General features: G+C 45.9%; 1 protein-coding gene across 1 annotated transcript in view; it reads right to left on the reverse strand.

Moving 5' to 3' along the window:
- The window catches only part of SWAP70 (switching B cell complex subunit SWAP70), a 774,099-nt gene that overhangs the window by 118,902 nt on the left and 637,482 nt on the right, over window positions 1–17,715 (reverse strand). The gene's annotated exons all lie outside the window — the stretch shown is intronic.

The raw sequence follows: 17,715 nt of genomic DNA on the forward strand, positions 1-17,715 counted from the left end.
TTGGCACACCTTGAACGACCTCTAAATATGTATAATACTGAATATAGCAGAAGAATGGCAGCAGTTGGTCTTTGCAACATTGTACAGCATGTTGCTACATAGACCCTCCGATTGTTTGGCATGCTTACCCAACCTTGGACTTTCGGCTCGCCAGCAGCACGTAAGCCAAATGAAACAGGTGCTGCAAGCAACGTCAGACTACTCCCCACTTTCCCAATTAGTCCATTGTCTCTCATCGGTCAGGCCCCAAGCCACAGCTTCTCCTTTGTAGTTCACCTCAAAGCCTGCTCTCAGCTCTGGGACATTCAACGGAGTGTAGGCATACTATTATCTTCCTTTGGGCTTCATGACCAGCTATTGTTTTCAACTTCTGAATCGCGTGTGATGAGACCACAAATGTGTCCATCTCAACCTTCTATTTACTGCTATTTGTTTCAATTGAATTGGGTGTCATTACCCTTCTTGGCCTCTAGAGAGTTCCTCACTCCATCTTACATGTTTTTTCCACATCTTTAATTGTCTAATACTTGGCTCTTGCAGATGTTTTCTCCTTCGCTTAAACTAAGAGAATGGGCCTCATTACGACCCAGGTGGTAAGTTACCGCCTGGGCCGTGACTTTACCACCATGGCGTAAACTACGTTTACGCCATGGTGGTTGGCGGATTTACCGCCCCATTCCAACCTTGGCGGGGCGGTAAATCCCCATTTTCCCATTTACCCTTCCCCATTCCCATTTTGCCCCATAGGGCATAATGGGAGTGGGGAAGGCGTTAATTACGCCACCGTAAATTACGGTGGCGTAATAAAATCCATGGTCCCTTAGCGCCATGGATTTTAACACCTGCTAAAAGCAGGTGTTAAAACCTCCATGGCGCTAAGGGACCTCATACTCAGGCGGTAAGGGTCGGCGCTGCTTACGCCGCCATAAAACCCTTACCGCCTGAGTCGTAATGAGGCCCAATATGTTTTACATACATGGCTTATTGTTTTGACTCCCCTTGTGCCTTGTAATTATTCCTTGAAGTAGCATCCTTGATCCCAGGCCAATAGACTCATCTTTATTCCTGACATGAAACTGTTTTTCCAGCGTCTCCTGACTCTGCAGCCATGGTCTATCTCCAAGGTAGTTTGAATGGTTTTAATACGAGTCGGACATCCATATTGCCGTCATGGCTGCCCTTGCCATGTTATGTTTTCTTCTTCAGCAAGCTTCTATATGTCTCATCTACCTTGTGTTTCTGTGTATATACATTTATTAATAAGCAGGTTACTTTATCTTCTTTGCAAATATGATTTATTCATATTCGATTGGATGTTTCTCTTGTTACTTCAGTTAAATCCTTATTCTTTGAGTATTTGCATATTGTTTCAGTAAGTCTCAGTATCCTTCCTCCATGACGTCACTCTGCTTGTCAGATTTCACTCATAGCTCGATGTCCAACGGTGTGTGCAGACATCCTTCCGCCCTCTCAGTGCAAGGGTACATGCGATACGGTTGTCTGAGTGCATGTCGTCTCTCATACACTCAATGCGGTATTGGGATGTTACCTGGTGTCCCACATAGGGCCCTTCTCCTACTGTTCCAGTATGATAGAGGTGAGGGGGCGTGAGCTAGGATAACATGTCCACCAGCTACTCTACAGATCTGGAACCAAGAAGCAGCGTAGACTAATACAAGAAGCAGATTAAAAAACACTATCATGCCTACCAAAACTGCTCTAGTAAGAAGCACTTGCGCATTGATATATTTCGAAATGATGCACAATGCAACTCATGGTTTATTTAAGGCAAACATATGGAATCTCTGAACACTCTTGTGAAATCCCCTTCTTTGAACATCCATGGTAGGAGCTGCACAGGAGGCTTTGGGGTAGTTGGGAAATGGGCTGCCCTCAGAGTCCCCAAATGCCCTTCCTTTGAGATCACAGACAGCATCATCAGGTACACCACAAAGCGTGTCATTACTACTTATGCTGGAAAGCCAAAATGTCCCACCTAAGCCCAGCAATGTTCTTTCTGCCGTAGTTCTCGTACCTTTATGCTGGGTGGGTAGCTCACATATCAAGAGCGCGCCTCACACATAAGGCCAGCCTTCAACTTGGGAGGCTTGGGTCCCGGCAGGGCTACCTCCACCCTTTATCATTCTTGCCGTCAATAAATTGAGTAACATCAAAGTGGATACCACTAGAGCTATTACAGCGCATAGAAACTGGAGGAATAAAGTGCTATATGAAGAATGATGTATCCTGAGCCAGTGATGACAGGGAGCAGGAACCAGGCTGACTTAGGTAAGTGCAAAAGGAAACAGACTTTATTCTTCTTGGTTACATAGCATAGTCAATGAAAGGTAGGAGAGTAGGTAATAAGCCTCTGCCCTGGTTCCCAGTCAATCTCCCAGTCCCTACCGTCACTCTCTAGAATCCTCAGGCCGCCCACACTCCAGGCTCTACTTCAACATTCTATGAGGCCCTTGCACACACTCAGCCATTCACCACAGTCATACCAGGATACCGCAAAGAAGAATATTATTGTTGAGCAGACATGTCTCCTAGAGAGTAGCTGCTGTGCTACATGGCATTGGCGCCCGTGCACTTCATGTATGTTTAATGTTCATGTAAGAATAAAAACATGCCGGCAATTTGTTCTCAAGAGGCAATTCATAATTCTAGTAATTATCAGAGCAGCACGTGTAATAAATGTAAGATTAGCTCTCCGGTAATACAGTACGAGCACACATTAGTTTTTAAAAAAGAACGAGTTAATGCACTACAATTTGCATGACACAAACCGTTTGCAAAGTAAACTGGTCCGTTGACCTCACTGCGTCACTTTATTACTCATGCCAGCACTAACACCCAAATAAGTGCGTCACTGACGTCTGGGAGGCTGCGGCGCCACTGAGGCCCATCATTTAGCTCTGCCTAAGAAGCGCCGACTCTCCCGAAAGTACCAATGGTCTGTAATTTTCCTCTCAAATACCGTTTCTAAAGTTAGATTACGCCGCCGACCGTCCACGAAGGTGTGTGTTTTGAGAACATAGCATTTCCTATATACATGCAGCCGTGCTTGAATCTATCTGTGTGCAACAAACGGGCTTTGAAATGCATTGTATGACTCTGCCGAAAATCATTTTTGCATAACACTGCTAAGTTGCACATTGCTGTTTTTTTCACGCGAACCGGTTCTAGATCTGTTATATTTATCGACAACCGAAAGTGCCTTTGCATCCGAACAAAGAAGATACCAAGCCTTACATTACATAACGGCGCGGCAATGTGATACATAAGCAATACAATACTCCATGTGGCGAGAAAAAAATAAAATAATAAAAGTCACCTCAAAGTTCTGTAAACCCACAAAGGGAAACGCCCTTCAGCCCTGTATCCTTATAACTATGTCAGGGACTACTAGCTAGCTCTGACACCTTTCCGTTTCCAGTTAAGAGTAGGTAAGCACTACTTCCGTCAAACTCCTGTTGGCTTGACACACGGCTTCCCTGTGTGTTGGCAAGAGCTCTTGATGGCGGGCAAGTCCTGTTCCAAGACTCTCATGGCTTGCATACCTACTGTCTGAACACTTAAGATGATTGGCTACCTCAACCAGAATGTTCTAGATGCCTCCTGCAGGCCAGGGACCATTCCCACGGAACCAGGTCCCGGTTTCCTCAGCATCGCTTCCATACCAAGTGCAGTAGACGGCTGTTCACAAGAATGCCCGCAGCAGGGGCGTTGCTAGGGGGGGGCTAAGGGGGCTATAGCCCCTGATCTTTTGGCTGTAGCCCCTGATAGAATCTCAGGAGCTACAGCCAAAAGACTAGCTAGCCCCCAGTCCCAACAGTTCTAACATCAGTTTAGCCCCGGGTCTTTTCCAGACCTAGCAACTCCCCTGGCCCTCAGTGGAGCAAAAGCAAGTGGCACCACCGCCCAGGCTGACCAGGTTGCACACAATCTACACAGTGGAAGTTGCCCGCATAAGGAAGATCATTTTGCAAAAGGGAACATATTCTGTTGCAACACATGTAACATTCATCTAGAGAACAATGCATGTGAAAAAGACATGGGTCTTGGGATTGCAAATGTTTTAAACTGCCCGTTTTAAAAGCTCAAAAATAAGCAACTGGAACAAGGGAAACATGTAAGAATAACCCGCTTCGAGTGCCGGTGCAGCACCAGCATAAATACATGTAAGCGTTTCCTTTTCTTATCCGACATTGCCACATCCTCCCCTGCAAGACAAGCACACACTCTAAAGTTGCTTTAATGATCTACCAGGCACTGAACCTCTTCAGGGTAGTGCTAGACTCGAAGACTTGCAACCGGATGAGGGTAGACCGCAATGTGTGCCAGCTTTGGTAAACCTTGTGCGCAAACGTGAGCCCAAATCCAGCTCAAATCCATTCATCTGAAGCTTCGGGGGTTGGGGGAAGCCGAGAGCCTACACAATCGGAGAACGCCCCCCGCATAGAGTAATGCATTTTGATTCACACATCTGGGGACTTAACACACTAGAAAACGTGTGAAACCGAAGTAACAGCCAAGCAATGCAGGAAAACCACTGACCTGACCATGAGGGTTAGCAGATGATGCCGGAAGGCAATCAGGCACGTGACACGTCTATGTTATTTCAGCAATTTCTTCCCAAACGGGCGTGGGAGTCCACAGCAAAATGCGACTGGGTAATGCTCAGTTCCAGCTAGGTTACGTCATGTTCTACGTGTAAAAGCTTATTGGCTTCCAGCAGTGAAGCATCACCAGCCAAAAGAAGACCAGGAAAAGGCCAAGACCGCTTAGCTGCGTGTTTACTGTTTTACATTTGGCTCACTGGTGGCAAGGTCACATGTTTGCCAGCTGTTTTTATGATGGAGATCTGAGGTACTGAAATGGACTAAGCACTGCATTCTAAACATTCCATGTTGCGTGTATCCTTTTGCATGTTTTAAATGGATGCACACCGAATGGAATGCTATGAACGCATTTTCCATAAGGGATGCAGACCCTCACTCACCCATAACACCCTTGCGTCCACTTGCACTGCATTCGCCACACAGGAGCACACCCACCCAGAACATTCAAACACACACTAACACAGTCCTACTCATTTACCCACCAGTCACTGACCCATGCACCTTCTCTCACACTGCATTCGCCACACAGGAGCACACCCACCCAGAACATTCAAACACACACTAACACAGTCCTACTCATTTACCCACCAGTCACTGACCCATGCACCTTCTCTCACACTGCATTCGCCACACAGGAGCACACCCACCCAGAACATTCAAACACACACTAACACAGTCCTACTCATTCACCCACCAGTCACTCACTCATACACCTTCTCTCAGACTGCATTCGCCACACAGGAGCACACCCACCCAGAATATTCAAACACACACTAACACAGTCCTACTCATTCACCCACCAGTCACTCACTCATACACCTTCTCTCAGACTGCATTCGCCACACAGGAGCACACCCACCCAGAATATTCAAACACACACTAACACAGTCCTACTCATTCACCCACCAGTCACTCACTCATACACCTTCTCTCAGACTGCATTCGCCACACAGGAGCACACCCACCCAGAATATTCAAACACACACTAACACAGTCCTACTCATTTACCCACCAGTCACTGACCCATACACCTTCTCTGGCGTCCACTCACCCTGCATTCTCCATGCAGGGACATATCTATACAGAACGTTCAAACACACTATCACATTTCTTCTCATTCACCCACCAGTCGCTCACTCATACATCTTCTCTTACATCCACTCTCACTCCATTCTCCACACTGGCAATCACACACCCAGAACATTCACAAACACACTATCCCATTCATACTCATTCACTCACCAGTCGCTCACTCATACACCTTCTCTCACATCCACTCACATGGCATTCTCCACACAGGCACACACCCACCCACCCAGAACATTCAAAAACACACTATCACATTTCTTCTCATTCACTCACCACTCGCTGTCCCATACACATCACATTTTCATATTTTGTTTTAAAAAGCCTTCTTACCCGTTTTCCCAGCTTTGGTCTGTCACTCCAGGCCACCCTCGGCTCCTCCGTGCTGCTCACAAACAGGAACCAGGAAGTTGTTTCCGGTGCATAAGCGTCAAGGAAGCTGTAAGAGAAGGGGTTGGAGCTGAATGTGACACGTGCCACAGCTAGCCCCAACCCCTACTGAGTGCCTCCTTCTCGTGCTGCAAGCCTGATGGATGAGGACTGGGCCAGGGCCTCCCAGACCTGGCGTGGTAGTTCTCCCCGCACCACAAGTGTTGCGTGGGCCCCTGCTTCACTAGTGATTGGATGAGGCGCACAATGTTAGACCATTTGCAGTTAGTTGTGTTTCCCTTGAATCTGAATTGTGCCATTTTGTGGGATTGTTATAGCAGCTTCAGTGCAGTGTTGGCAGGTTTTGCATCTCCCAATATTGCATAGGTATGTTCCAGGTCCCATCTGCTATTGATCCACTAGACATACACTTCTGGTCCGGGTCTGTGCTAGATTCTAAGGTTACTTGTATGCATTCAAGGTGGGGTTCATGGTGGACCACTTTCAAGTCTTCATCCCTGCTAAATACTGATTGTTGGCCTCCTACATATTAGTGGGTGACAGGTACCTGCTTTGTAGTTCTTTCTCAGTAGTGTGGAATGTTTTCTCTTGGCGGTTTTAATGCAAGATTAATCTCCCTGTTAATAGGTCTGGTTCAGTGTCCCTTTCGCAGAAAAGATGTGTGCAGAGTGGTGAGTTGCTTGTCCTTTGTGCTTGTGTCAGAAATGTTTCATATTTTCAAAAAGCAGAAAAGGCTGCTCTGCTTGAACTATGGAAAAGTGAGCATTTCTTAAATATTGAAACCTTTCTAACTGATCTGCCTGCAGGCAAAGGGCTCTGCAGCGTAGATTCATAGTTGTTAGATAAGATCATCAAAGCGCTACATTCCTTGCATGCCAGCCTTGGAGGCAAAACTCTTTCCTGTTTCCTGTCCCTCTTCGCTTTTTACCATCTGATTAAGAGGTTCTTTATGATTTCGAAAGCTAATACATTACTCCAGCTGAGCAGAAATAACACGCCACTGTACAGACCATCCAGATTATTGTGACGCTGCCCTTGCAGCAAACAAGTGCTCATTTGTCATTTTTAAATGTGTACTAAATCTATCTTTCACGTATTATAATGACTCTGATCGATAAATCCAAATCAATGTCTGATATCCAGTGCCCACACCACTGGTGGTAGCAAGCATCATAAACCACTTCTAGGAAGGAGATTGAGTTCAACCCACAGGCACAATAGGGACATTATAAACTGAAGTCGGCGGCACGTTTGGAAGCTACCTACACCAAATTAAATTAAGCATACATGCTGCACTATACGTTACATAATGTGCATATTAGTGTTGCAATATTTCATTTTTTGGACGACATTTGTAAATGAACGCTCTATGTCCCGGCAATTCTGCTTCTATAATTTGCTATTGTTCCATTGTAACCACTTTATTGATGGTGACTTTTTCTGCTGCAGTCTTTAACTTAAACTACTGGGACCATTATATCGAATGAACAGAAATAAATGCCATTATAGTGACTATTATCTCATTGCAAATGCTGCGTTCAGCAGAAATCCTACCGCCACCGCCTCCCTCTTTGAAACTAAGGGGACCATAGAGGTTAATGGAGGCGTACAATTAAAAAGGTCATTTTCAGCGGGAAAGTCAAGTGCTGATTTGTGCCAGGAGACTTTAATTGGGGAGATCGCCCTTTTGAGAGTGAGCAGAGAGTTAAATATCAAGGTGTCCAGGCACCCATTGGTTAGAGTGGACTTTAAGAGAAAGAATTGTGTACGCTTAGGAGGTGGCTGATAGATCCTTTTTGGGTGGACTGAAGTGATGAGTGTTGGACTGTTAGAGCTGATTAGCTATGGAAAGTGGCCAGCCGTGGCTGTTCTAGTGATGCAATACTCTTGGGGTGTTGCTCCCCTCTGTGGGTCAGATAATGTGGGGGGAGTTGCTATTATGGGGTACAAGCTAACGCCTTTTCTTTCCCCACACTGGCTGCCCCCTATGCCTTGTTAGGGTCATCGATTCTTTTTTAAATACATTTTAGGTTTTGTTTCTTTAATCCATTTAAACCTTTATTTATAAGACAGTCATACATAAAGCGGCAAACACAGATCCGCATGTCTGGCAGTACAAAGTGTTCAAAATCAGGCACCATGGCAGAATTACAGCATAGGGTAAAAGTCATTTAGGTACATACACAAGAACCTACAGTACATAGATCATTGGCCTGGTCGTCAGCAGCATCGCCCGACCTACTACCCCATTTGGATGGACATCTGCAGGTACAGTGTGAGCAGATGAAGTCCTTCTCATAGTCCAACCAGTACTCCTCTTTTTCATTTGTGTATACCAGTTCATGCAGCCATTCCTCACTGCTGGGGGCATATTTTGATTTCCAATGTTTAAATATACATTTCTTAGCCATAACACATGTAATGTTAAAGAAGCGTTGTGTAAAAACAGAGACTTTACCTATATCACCAAGGAGGTATTTGAACAGCATTATTCATGGCGGGATGTCCAGAATGGATGTCCAGAATGGTATCAATATGGCTGTGATTTTGCCCCAGAATAGTATGATCGGGGGCATTCCCAATACATGTGGAATGAGTCAGCTTGGGCTTTGCCACATTTCCCACATTTGTCAACTGCATCCGGGGAAAATTTAGCCAACCTAGTTGGGGTATTGTGATTCTGGAAATGCATTGGAGGGACAGGGCCTCCATCTCCTTGTCCTGTACTCCCTAATCATGTGAGCTCTGTTATATTCTGCACAGGAGTCCATGTGGGACTCCTGGCAGTGCACCCCTTCCTCTTTTTGGTCATGGTGAACAGAGACCCTTGGGATACTCTTATGGCACCAATGGGTGGGGGGTACAACCCTGTACCCTAGTGTATGTTTTTGGGTACCTGTGTGTTTCCCAAAGAGCAGGGTATGGGCTGCTGGCAGCTTCATGCTGATGTGACAGCTGCTCTGAGTATCATCTATTTTGTGATACCCAGACCCTGCAATAGGAATCGATGGATTCCTGATAGAAGGCAAGATGGCCCCTGGGGTATCTTGGTTTCTATTGCCTGTTACCTTGTTTTCCCAAAGTCCTGTGAAGCCCTGACTATGTCCGTTCCCCTGACTTGGGTGGAAGAACCATATATGGTATTGTCCAGGCCAGACAGGCTGTAGTCTTCCCAGTGACTGCATGTTGTGGGTACACCCTTGGGGTGGGACCTCTGTGAATAGAGCGTGTGACCAATATGCATTCTATGTTATGGGTGTCTGGTTTCTGTGTGGGTGACATAATGAATGAGATAGCCCTGCCTGAAACTGAGATGAATGCAGTGTGATGTGTTTAAAGACTGGATGCTTGCCCCAAACCACATTCCTTGTTATGTGTTTCTCGGGGGAAGTGAATGGCCTGAATGTATGTGAGCCTGAAAGGCTGCGTGCCGGGATGCATGCCCTTCCGTGTGATTGGCTGACTGAGTCTGGTTCAGCCAGAGTGAATGAGGGACAGATGTGTATATATGGGGACTTATAAATTTGTTCAGAAGCTGAAGTTGAAACTTGAAGCCCAGACGGAAGAATAAGAATTGCTGCTGCATTTCCTTCAACAAACTCTAAAAGCTGTTGAGTCTGTCGAGGACTTATCCGAGAGAGGACCTGGCTAGGAGACCTCTCCCCAAGCTACGAGGGATCATCATGCAAGACCTGCTGCTCTTCATCAAGGCACCCTGGAAGCCAGTCCAGAAAGGCTGTCGACCGGAGGAGGGGTCCGCCGAGAATCCTGAATGGAAGAGGAAGGACATCAAGGCCATTGAAGTCCATTGCCCCCGACCGGGGTTCGAAAGATTTCTGTGAAAGCTGGAAGCCAGTCGAAGCATGTCGCCCAGAAGCGGGGACATCTTGATGTCATGCTGCTCGATGACTGGATCCGCGAAAGCTCCACCTTTGCCTAAGAACATTTGACAGAGGGCTCCCTTGCCATCACCGTCTACCATTTTGTCTCAACGGAGAAAGTGGAGGTCGCTAGCTACTGAGAAAAGTCAGCCGGTGGGTTTCCCGCCACCCGAAGCCGACAAAGACCTCTCGAGGACACTGACGGAGTGAATATCTGAGGTCTAGCCCATGGTCCGGTCCCAATCGCCGAAGTTATCCTGAGGTGCGTGCTGCGGCTGCAGCACCGACAGGCCAGAAGAAGCCATGCCCGACACCCAAAGACCGCTGCCGGGCCTACATCCATCACTGAGTCTTCTTTGCGGCACCAAACACTTTGCATCAAGGTCGACCGCACGCCTCATTGTCCCAGGACTTCCACGAATAATCATCAAATAGCACCGCGAAGGTCGAAGCTGCTGTCTCGATGCCAGTGTTCTACTTTTCTTTGAGGTTCTCGACGCCCAGTGACTTCTGCTTTAAAGGGAGTCCACCCTCTAAGGATTCATTGACGAACCGTTGAAGAAACTCTTCCATCTCAAGTACATTGGGGTGGTTGACCCTTTTGGCTAGGAAGCAAGACTTATTAAACATTTATGAACTGGGTATGTTAATACTTCTATTACAGGTTGCCCAGTTGGGAGAATCCTCACTCAGAATTGTGTCTTTATAACTAAATAAAGCATTCTGCTATTGTTTAACTAAACCTGCCTTCCTTCCTTATGATTTATGTTGATACACCTTGCTGCATGATTTGTATGCTACATAACTGCCAGCAGTTGATGCCTTTTAAAGGAATCTGAAGATAAGTGTGGTACCACATAGAAACTGTATATATTTGTCATCTGACTCGGGAGGATAGTTCAGGGGCAACGTGCTTGCCTTGGGAACATGATGACACGGAGCAACACAGTTTTGATCCCAAGTTCTGCACTTAGAAACATCTGGGTATTAAGCTTGTTATAAATAACCTATCATATAATATTCGAATTATGAGAGTACAAAGTGTGTTGTTAATTATGTATATACATCTGAACCTAATTTTTATATAGAGAGCTGTGTTTGCACATAACAGTGTGTGGACATTCCTTTGTAGGGGCTTGGGGACTAACTGTACTTATGAACCAGCCTGCATCACCTCCTCAGAGCTTAAGCATTGGTTGCTCGTTCATAGCTACCATATAGAGAACCTTGGCTGGGGTGCTCTGTGCCTCTGCTCTGCCATATAAAGGGTAGAAGTACAGATACCCTCCTCCAGTCTTTACAGGTATAATGCAAATGATGGAGCCATTTAGACTGTATTAGTCGGAGACCTGCGTTAAGTGAGGCTGTTTTTGTCAACTGACAGCATCCACTCCATCTATCCTCCTCCAAATGCAACCCCAAGTCTCTTTCCCATCTAGCCAGCATCATGTTTTTCGATTTAATGTGTGCTTGAAGGGGACTGTATAACCTGGACACCCCATTCCTGACCCCATATGTAGTCATAATTGTGCTGATGCACTCATGGATCTCCAGTTCAGTAGGAAAATAGGGCCACTGCTTCGGGAACACTGCCAACTTGTGATAGTACTGCAGAATCCTAAGGGGGGCACCTCCAAGCTTTTGGGAAAAGTCTGCCAGGGACACAAACCGGCCCTTTGGGAACCTATACCTCATCATTAGCAGGCTCGGCGTATCCCAGAATCTTTGGAGTTCCCTGTCAAACATAGGCGAGATGCTGGGAAAACACGACAGTGGGATAAACCATTGACCGTGGTTCTGGCTGGATCAAAGGTGCAGGAATCTATCTATCGATAACTGAATATGAGCCTTAGAAGCCAGAGAGTCGATTTCAAAATCTGGGGCTGCAAGTACTCCACGTTCAAACAGCTCAGTCAGTTTCTCCCAACTAATCCTGGCCGCCTCATTGCACCAGATGAACGCTATAAACATTGATCTAATCTTGTTAAAGAATATTCCCTGGTGCCATTACTAAACGAATACAGCAATTTTGGGAGCATGACCATTTTCAGCAATGAGATCCGCCCATTCAATGAAATTGGGACCTAGCCCACATGTTTTGTTTAGTTTCCAGCTGTTGTAAATTATCTCATGATTGTCAGTGTACAACAATTGCTGTGTCCTAGACACACTTATTCCCAGGTGTTGAATAAGCAGAGGGGCCCAAGGAAATCCCTGAAGGTCAGCTGGTTGTAGCGTAGAGGGAGTGAGAGGGAATAGCTCAGATTTGTCATTTATTTAATACCCAGAGTACTGCAGGAATTTATTCACGTCCCTCATGATTGGATCAAGGTTCTGCTCGGGGTCCGAATGTATAGTAGTGCAGTGATTTATATCATCTCCGTACGGCAAAATTACTTGGGGTGGGTCTGTCATCCTAATCCCTCTATGGCCATGAACATCCTTGATTAATGTCATGAGTGGCTGAATCGTAAGTGCAAACAGCAGGGCAGAGAGTGGACATCCCTTTTGAGTTCCCCTCTCTAGACTCTAACGGGAATGGAGCTGATATGATTTGGTTTGTGTAAACTCTGGCCATTGGACCTGAATATAATAGTTGGACACATTGAGTGAAATAAGAGCCAAACTTGAATCGATGCCGCACCTGTAATAAATAGCGTCAAGAGACCAAATCAAAGGCTTCCTCAGTCTCTAAGGATGGCGCAACTGCTCCAGCTTGGAGATTGATTTGTGAGATCACACAGAGCAGCCTTCTCAGGTTCAAGGCAGTAGGTCTAGTGGGGATCAATCCTGACTGGTCCAGGTGTACCATTTGGGACATGTATGATGGCAGTCATGCGGCAAGTATCTTAGTGAACACCTTTGCCTCTGCATTAATTAAAGATAATGGTCTGTATGAGGGCACATCATGGGATGGTCTATTGGGCTTCAATAATACAGTTATAATAGCCTCCCACAAAGATGAGGGTAGCCCTTCCCTAACAAGTGATTCTTCCCACACCTTCAGCACTTTGGGTGTCGGCTCCTGCTAGAATTCCTTTTATAATTCTATCCCCAAAACATTTCAACACAGCACCTTCCCAGAAGCCAATGATTTCACCACAGCAACTACCTCCTCTACCGTCACAGGCTTCTCCAGAACCTGCCTGACCTCCGCAGACAATGCAGGCAGCACAAGATCGGTTGAGAAATGGAGGAGGGCATCGTCCATTTCTGTGTCACTATTTGCATATAGGTTCAGGTAGTATGAGTGGAAAACCTCATTAATATAATTGTCTCTCACTATTATTGTACCATCCTGCCCCTGTATCCCAGTAAAAGGTTGACTAAAGATTTCAACCGTAGATATTCTGGCAAGCAGCTTACCTGCCTTATCCCCTTTGCCATATCTCTGAGCCATGACAGGTCTGAACATGTATAGTAATTCCCGGTCAGCCAATTCATGAAAAACATGGCCCGCTTGTCCTGAATCAGTCCCAACACAACCCCACTCTGTGTCCTGCCATGTTCATTCTCCAGCCCCCTTAATTGCGTCTCAACCTCCTTCAACTCTCGCTGAAGACCCTTAAGGGCACGAGTCGATGCAGAAAGAAGCACTCCTCTCATCCACACCTTAAACGCCTCCAAAACTGTAGAATTGATCTGCACTGATCCCTCATTATTTGCAAACAATTTAGCAACATCAAAGTGCAGTATCTCTGCCAAATGTGCATCCTTCAGCATGGGACAGGACCATCTTCCATTGGAGCCGCAGTTTAGGGCAATGTGCGAACACTAATGACAATACAACAGGGGAATCCTCAGATAATGTTCGAGGACAGATGCTAAAATCCTGAACCGCCGACATCGTCTCGAAGGCAATCAACCACATGTCTATACGTGACCCCAAGTCTATTCGAGGACAGATGCTAAAATCCTGAATCGCCGAGTAATAGTTATATTCCCTAGCACACAAGTGCAATTTACGCTATACATCTACCAGGGGATAGTACAATAATAACTGCTGGAGTGTCTGGGCCGCTCTGGTCAGCACCCTCAGAGTACTAGATGTTCTATCCACTTGATTATCCAGGCTACTATTAAAGTCCCCTCCCCAAATAAGCAACTCCCCATCAGAATTCGTCAATGTGTCTGAAATTTGCTGGTAGAACTCTGGGTCATCCACATTTGGGCCATACATGACAACCAATACTATCAGTTTGCTTGCCAGAGCGTCCCAGACTATGACATATCGCCCCTGCAGGTCCACACAACTCCTGGATACCTGAAACCCCAGAGAATGATGTGCATGGGTAAGAACGCCCAGCGACTTTGAGGAATAGTCAGCGTAATATCGCAAGGGGGCCCCATTTGCATGCAAATGTTTCATGCACCCGCCCCAGGGCAAGCGTTTCCTTGAAGCATAGGTATTTTAGAGCCATGTCTGTCGACAAAGTATCTTCCTGGCCTTAATAGGGATATTAAGCCCATATACGTTCCATGTGCGTAGTTAAATCGTAATGACTCCTGACCCCCTATTCCATCACCTGCCACAGTCATATGCATGTGTCGAGCCACACATTGCACCGATCAACGATTTAGCTACAGCTGCCACCAGCATGACCGTCAAACCTTTTAACTTGTGAAACCACCATCCTTGCCTGCCTTCTTCCTCCCGCACTATCCATCCCAACTTGATAGTGTACCCCATAATATGCCACCTTCAAAACTTCATGGAGCACAATGCAAACATCAACTTCACCTTGAAAGTTTAAAGCAACCAGCATAGCGTCCATAGTGGCTCGCCAGAGCAGATCGATAAAGTGTCAAGACAAACAGTGGTCAAAACAATACCTCTACTCATTCACCAGCCAGTGATTGTGCCATCCAGTATTTTCGATCTTTCCATCCCGCTTCCGGACCTCGATCCACTGAGACTGGTATAGATTGTTCAATGTACGCCACAGCTGCCTCAGGAAATTAAAAAAAATAAGCCCTCTTGCCAAGTTATATGCACAATTTGGCAGACAACATCATGGCATATTGCACCTGCCTATGTTGCAGTAGTGAGGGACATGATCATATGTGCACCTGGCGGCTTGGACCCCTGAAGAGAAATCTGGGTAAATGTATGCCATCACTGATTCATGCAGTAGCATTCCTTTCTCCCCTGCCATCGTCAAGATTAAGTCCCATTCTCGATAGTTCAACAGTCTTTCAATGATCATACGTGACGGCGCCCCGGGTTTAGGAAATTGAGCCAATCAGCAATGTGCCCTTTCAATCAGGAACTGTGTAGAGAACCGTGCATCACTGAACAGACTTCAACAGGCCCTTCACAAAAGGCTCCATAGGTCCCTGGACCGCTTTCTTGGGAATCCCCACTATACCAACGTTGTTCCGGCAGGAGCGGGATTCTAAGTCATCACATTTCATGCTTAGTGCCTGCAGCTCCTTCTTAAAGGCTTGACCATCTTGGCCGTCCATCCCAACCGTGTCCTCCAGGTCACTGACCCACGTTTCCACTACTATAATCCTACCACTTTCCTTATCTAACTTAGTATGCAGGGAGCTGATGTTGGTGACAAGGTTGTCAAGCATGGAGTCTACCGAGACGAATCCCGCCTGCATCACTATCATGCAACATTCAGCCCAGTATTCATTCATAAAGTGTTCCCCAGCAATGTCAGCAACGTCTTACAGGCTTGTCTTCTCTCACGTCTCCCATGTCTCTCCTATTGTGACGGCAATGTGATTTGATATGGGACGGTGTAACCCCCAACTGGAGCAGCAGAGGTACCTGTCACACTGAGCTCCATTCTGGATGTTGCTTCCAGGGGCCTCACCAGGTCTGTGCCATGCCGCGACATGTCTCAGCACCAGCAGCGCCTGCTCCTCCTGTCGATCAGGGTATTGTGTGTGCTCAACGGTTGAGATGAAAACAGCGGCCACAGCATGCAAACCATGGCAGCCAGATGTTTGCCCGTTCTTCCCCAGTGAGCTGCTGTCAGGCCCTGCTTCATAATCGCTCACCAGGCATCCTACTCCGCCACTAATCACTGCCACCCAGCACAGCCTCCAGATCTGCGGCTCCCGACAACTGATCTTCACCAAATCCAGCCAGGACAGGGCCACCATATTAAGGAGTCCGGCGCTAACTTCAAATTACTTTTTTGTGCCAACCAGAAGTATGATGTTAAGGCAGGTTTTGTTTCGGACACAGAGCTGCGGGATTAAGCAGCCATATTTGTTGCTCCTCAGCAGCGCCCCCTAAGGTTTTGTTTCTTTAATAAAGTTAATAGTCATGTGGGGATGACACAGACATTGGTGTAAGAGATAGGTTCTCTCAAAGGAAACTGGCATACATTCAGAGAGATGGTCTCTGTACTTATCACAAGTAAACCTTAAACTCTTTAGCAGCTTAATATTATTAAGCATTGCTGTCACGGGCTCACCACCAGACATCCTGCGAGTCTACTCTAGTTACCCTAATGTAATCGACATTTAAAGTCCTAAAATGACTCTACATATTTTCCTCACTACACCCAGCAAGCATTTACACTTGCAATTTAAGTCCTCTTACTCTCATAAAATATGAACAAATTAAAATGCTTTGACACTTCTATTTAACATGCGTTTACTTATTCTCCTGAAAAGACGATATATGAACATTAAACATAGTAACATCTAAATTAATCAATTCTCAATAAAGCAAATCGGTATTTGAATACGGTCCGGTCACCCTCTTCTTTTCTAAAATTCGAAAGCCTCACAGTTGATCATTAATGTTCATAGACATCTATAGTATGACGCAGTCAAATGAATACATGTATCCACATTAGTGATGCTTGAAAGGCATGTCTGCAAGTCATGTGTTGCTACTCCAGCAACTATGAATGTAACAAACAGTCATAGCTAAAGCCTATCAAAACGTCATGGCTAACAAAAAGGAAAAAAAGCAATCTAAAGCCAGGGTAAAATAATATGAGGTAAACAAGTGGTATAATCCACCTGCTGGTATTCTCGCTCCCATCCACTGTATGTATACATGAGACTACTATGCCGGCTAGAGGACGTTCTTGGTGGGGCAAAGGCTTTCACGTGAGTTATACCCAAACTTGTACCACAACTTGGCAAAGTGTGTTTCAAACCACAGTGAACATTTAAAAGGCTAGCCCGGAAAACAAAAAAACTCATGGCCACTCTATAATCATATACAAAGCAATGTAAAATTTAAAAATCAAAAACATGGTTTTGAAACTTCAATTCAAATTACAAAATGTCCAACAACAAGAATTACAATAAAGCATGAGGAAATCATCTGGTCAACTGCTGGTCCTCCTTCTTGCCGCATCCATTTCACCTCTGCTGTGTCCAAGATCTCCTGCACCACCGCCAAAATCCTGTTAATTCCTAAGCATTCACTTAGTGATAACCCCCGAATTTAGAGATGGATAGGGCCGGTAAAGGACCCCCATGCCGAGGTCAATCTGTGAGGGCTCAGCGCAGTTCCCAGCTGCATCCGCCCACAAATGTGGGGGTTTTCACTGTTTGTACCTGAGCGCTGCCCCTGGTCGCTAATTGCGGTATACATTATTCTGCATAGGAAATGGGCTCTGCACCTATTGTGCATGCCAAGAACAAAGATGGTTACCTTAAAAATAGTCATGTGACCAACCACAGTGATAGTGCAAAAACATGCTGTCTATGCTTTAGTTTGTCAGACCCTCACAACCTCCACACTTCATCCAACT

This window comes from Ambystoma mexicanum, chromosome 11 (genome assembly GCF_040938575.1).
Source record: "Ambystoma mexicanum isolate Mex_15411 chromosome 11, UKY_AmexF1_1, whole genome shotgun sequence".
Classification (NCBI taxonomy): Eukaryota; Metazoa; Chordata; class Amphibia; order Caudata; family Ambystomatidae; genus Ambystoma; species Ambystoma mexicanum.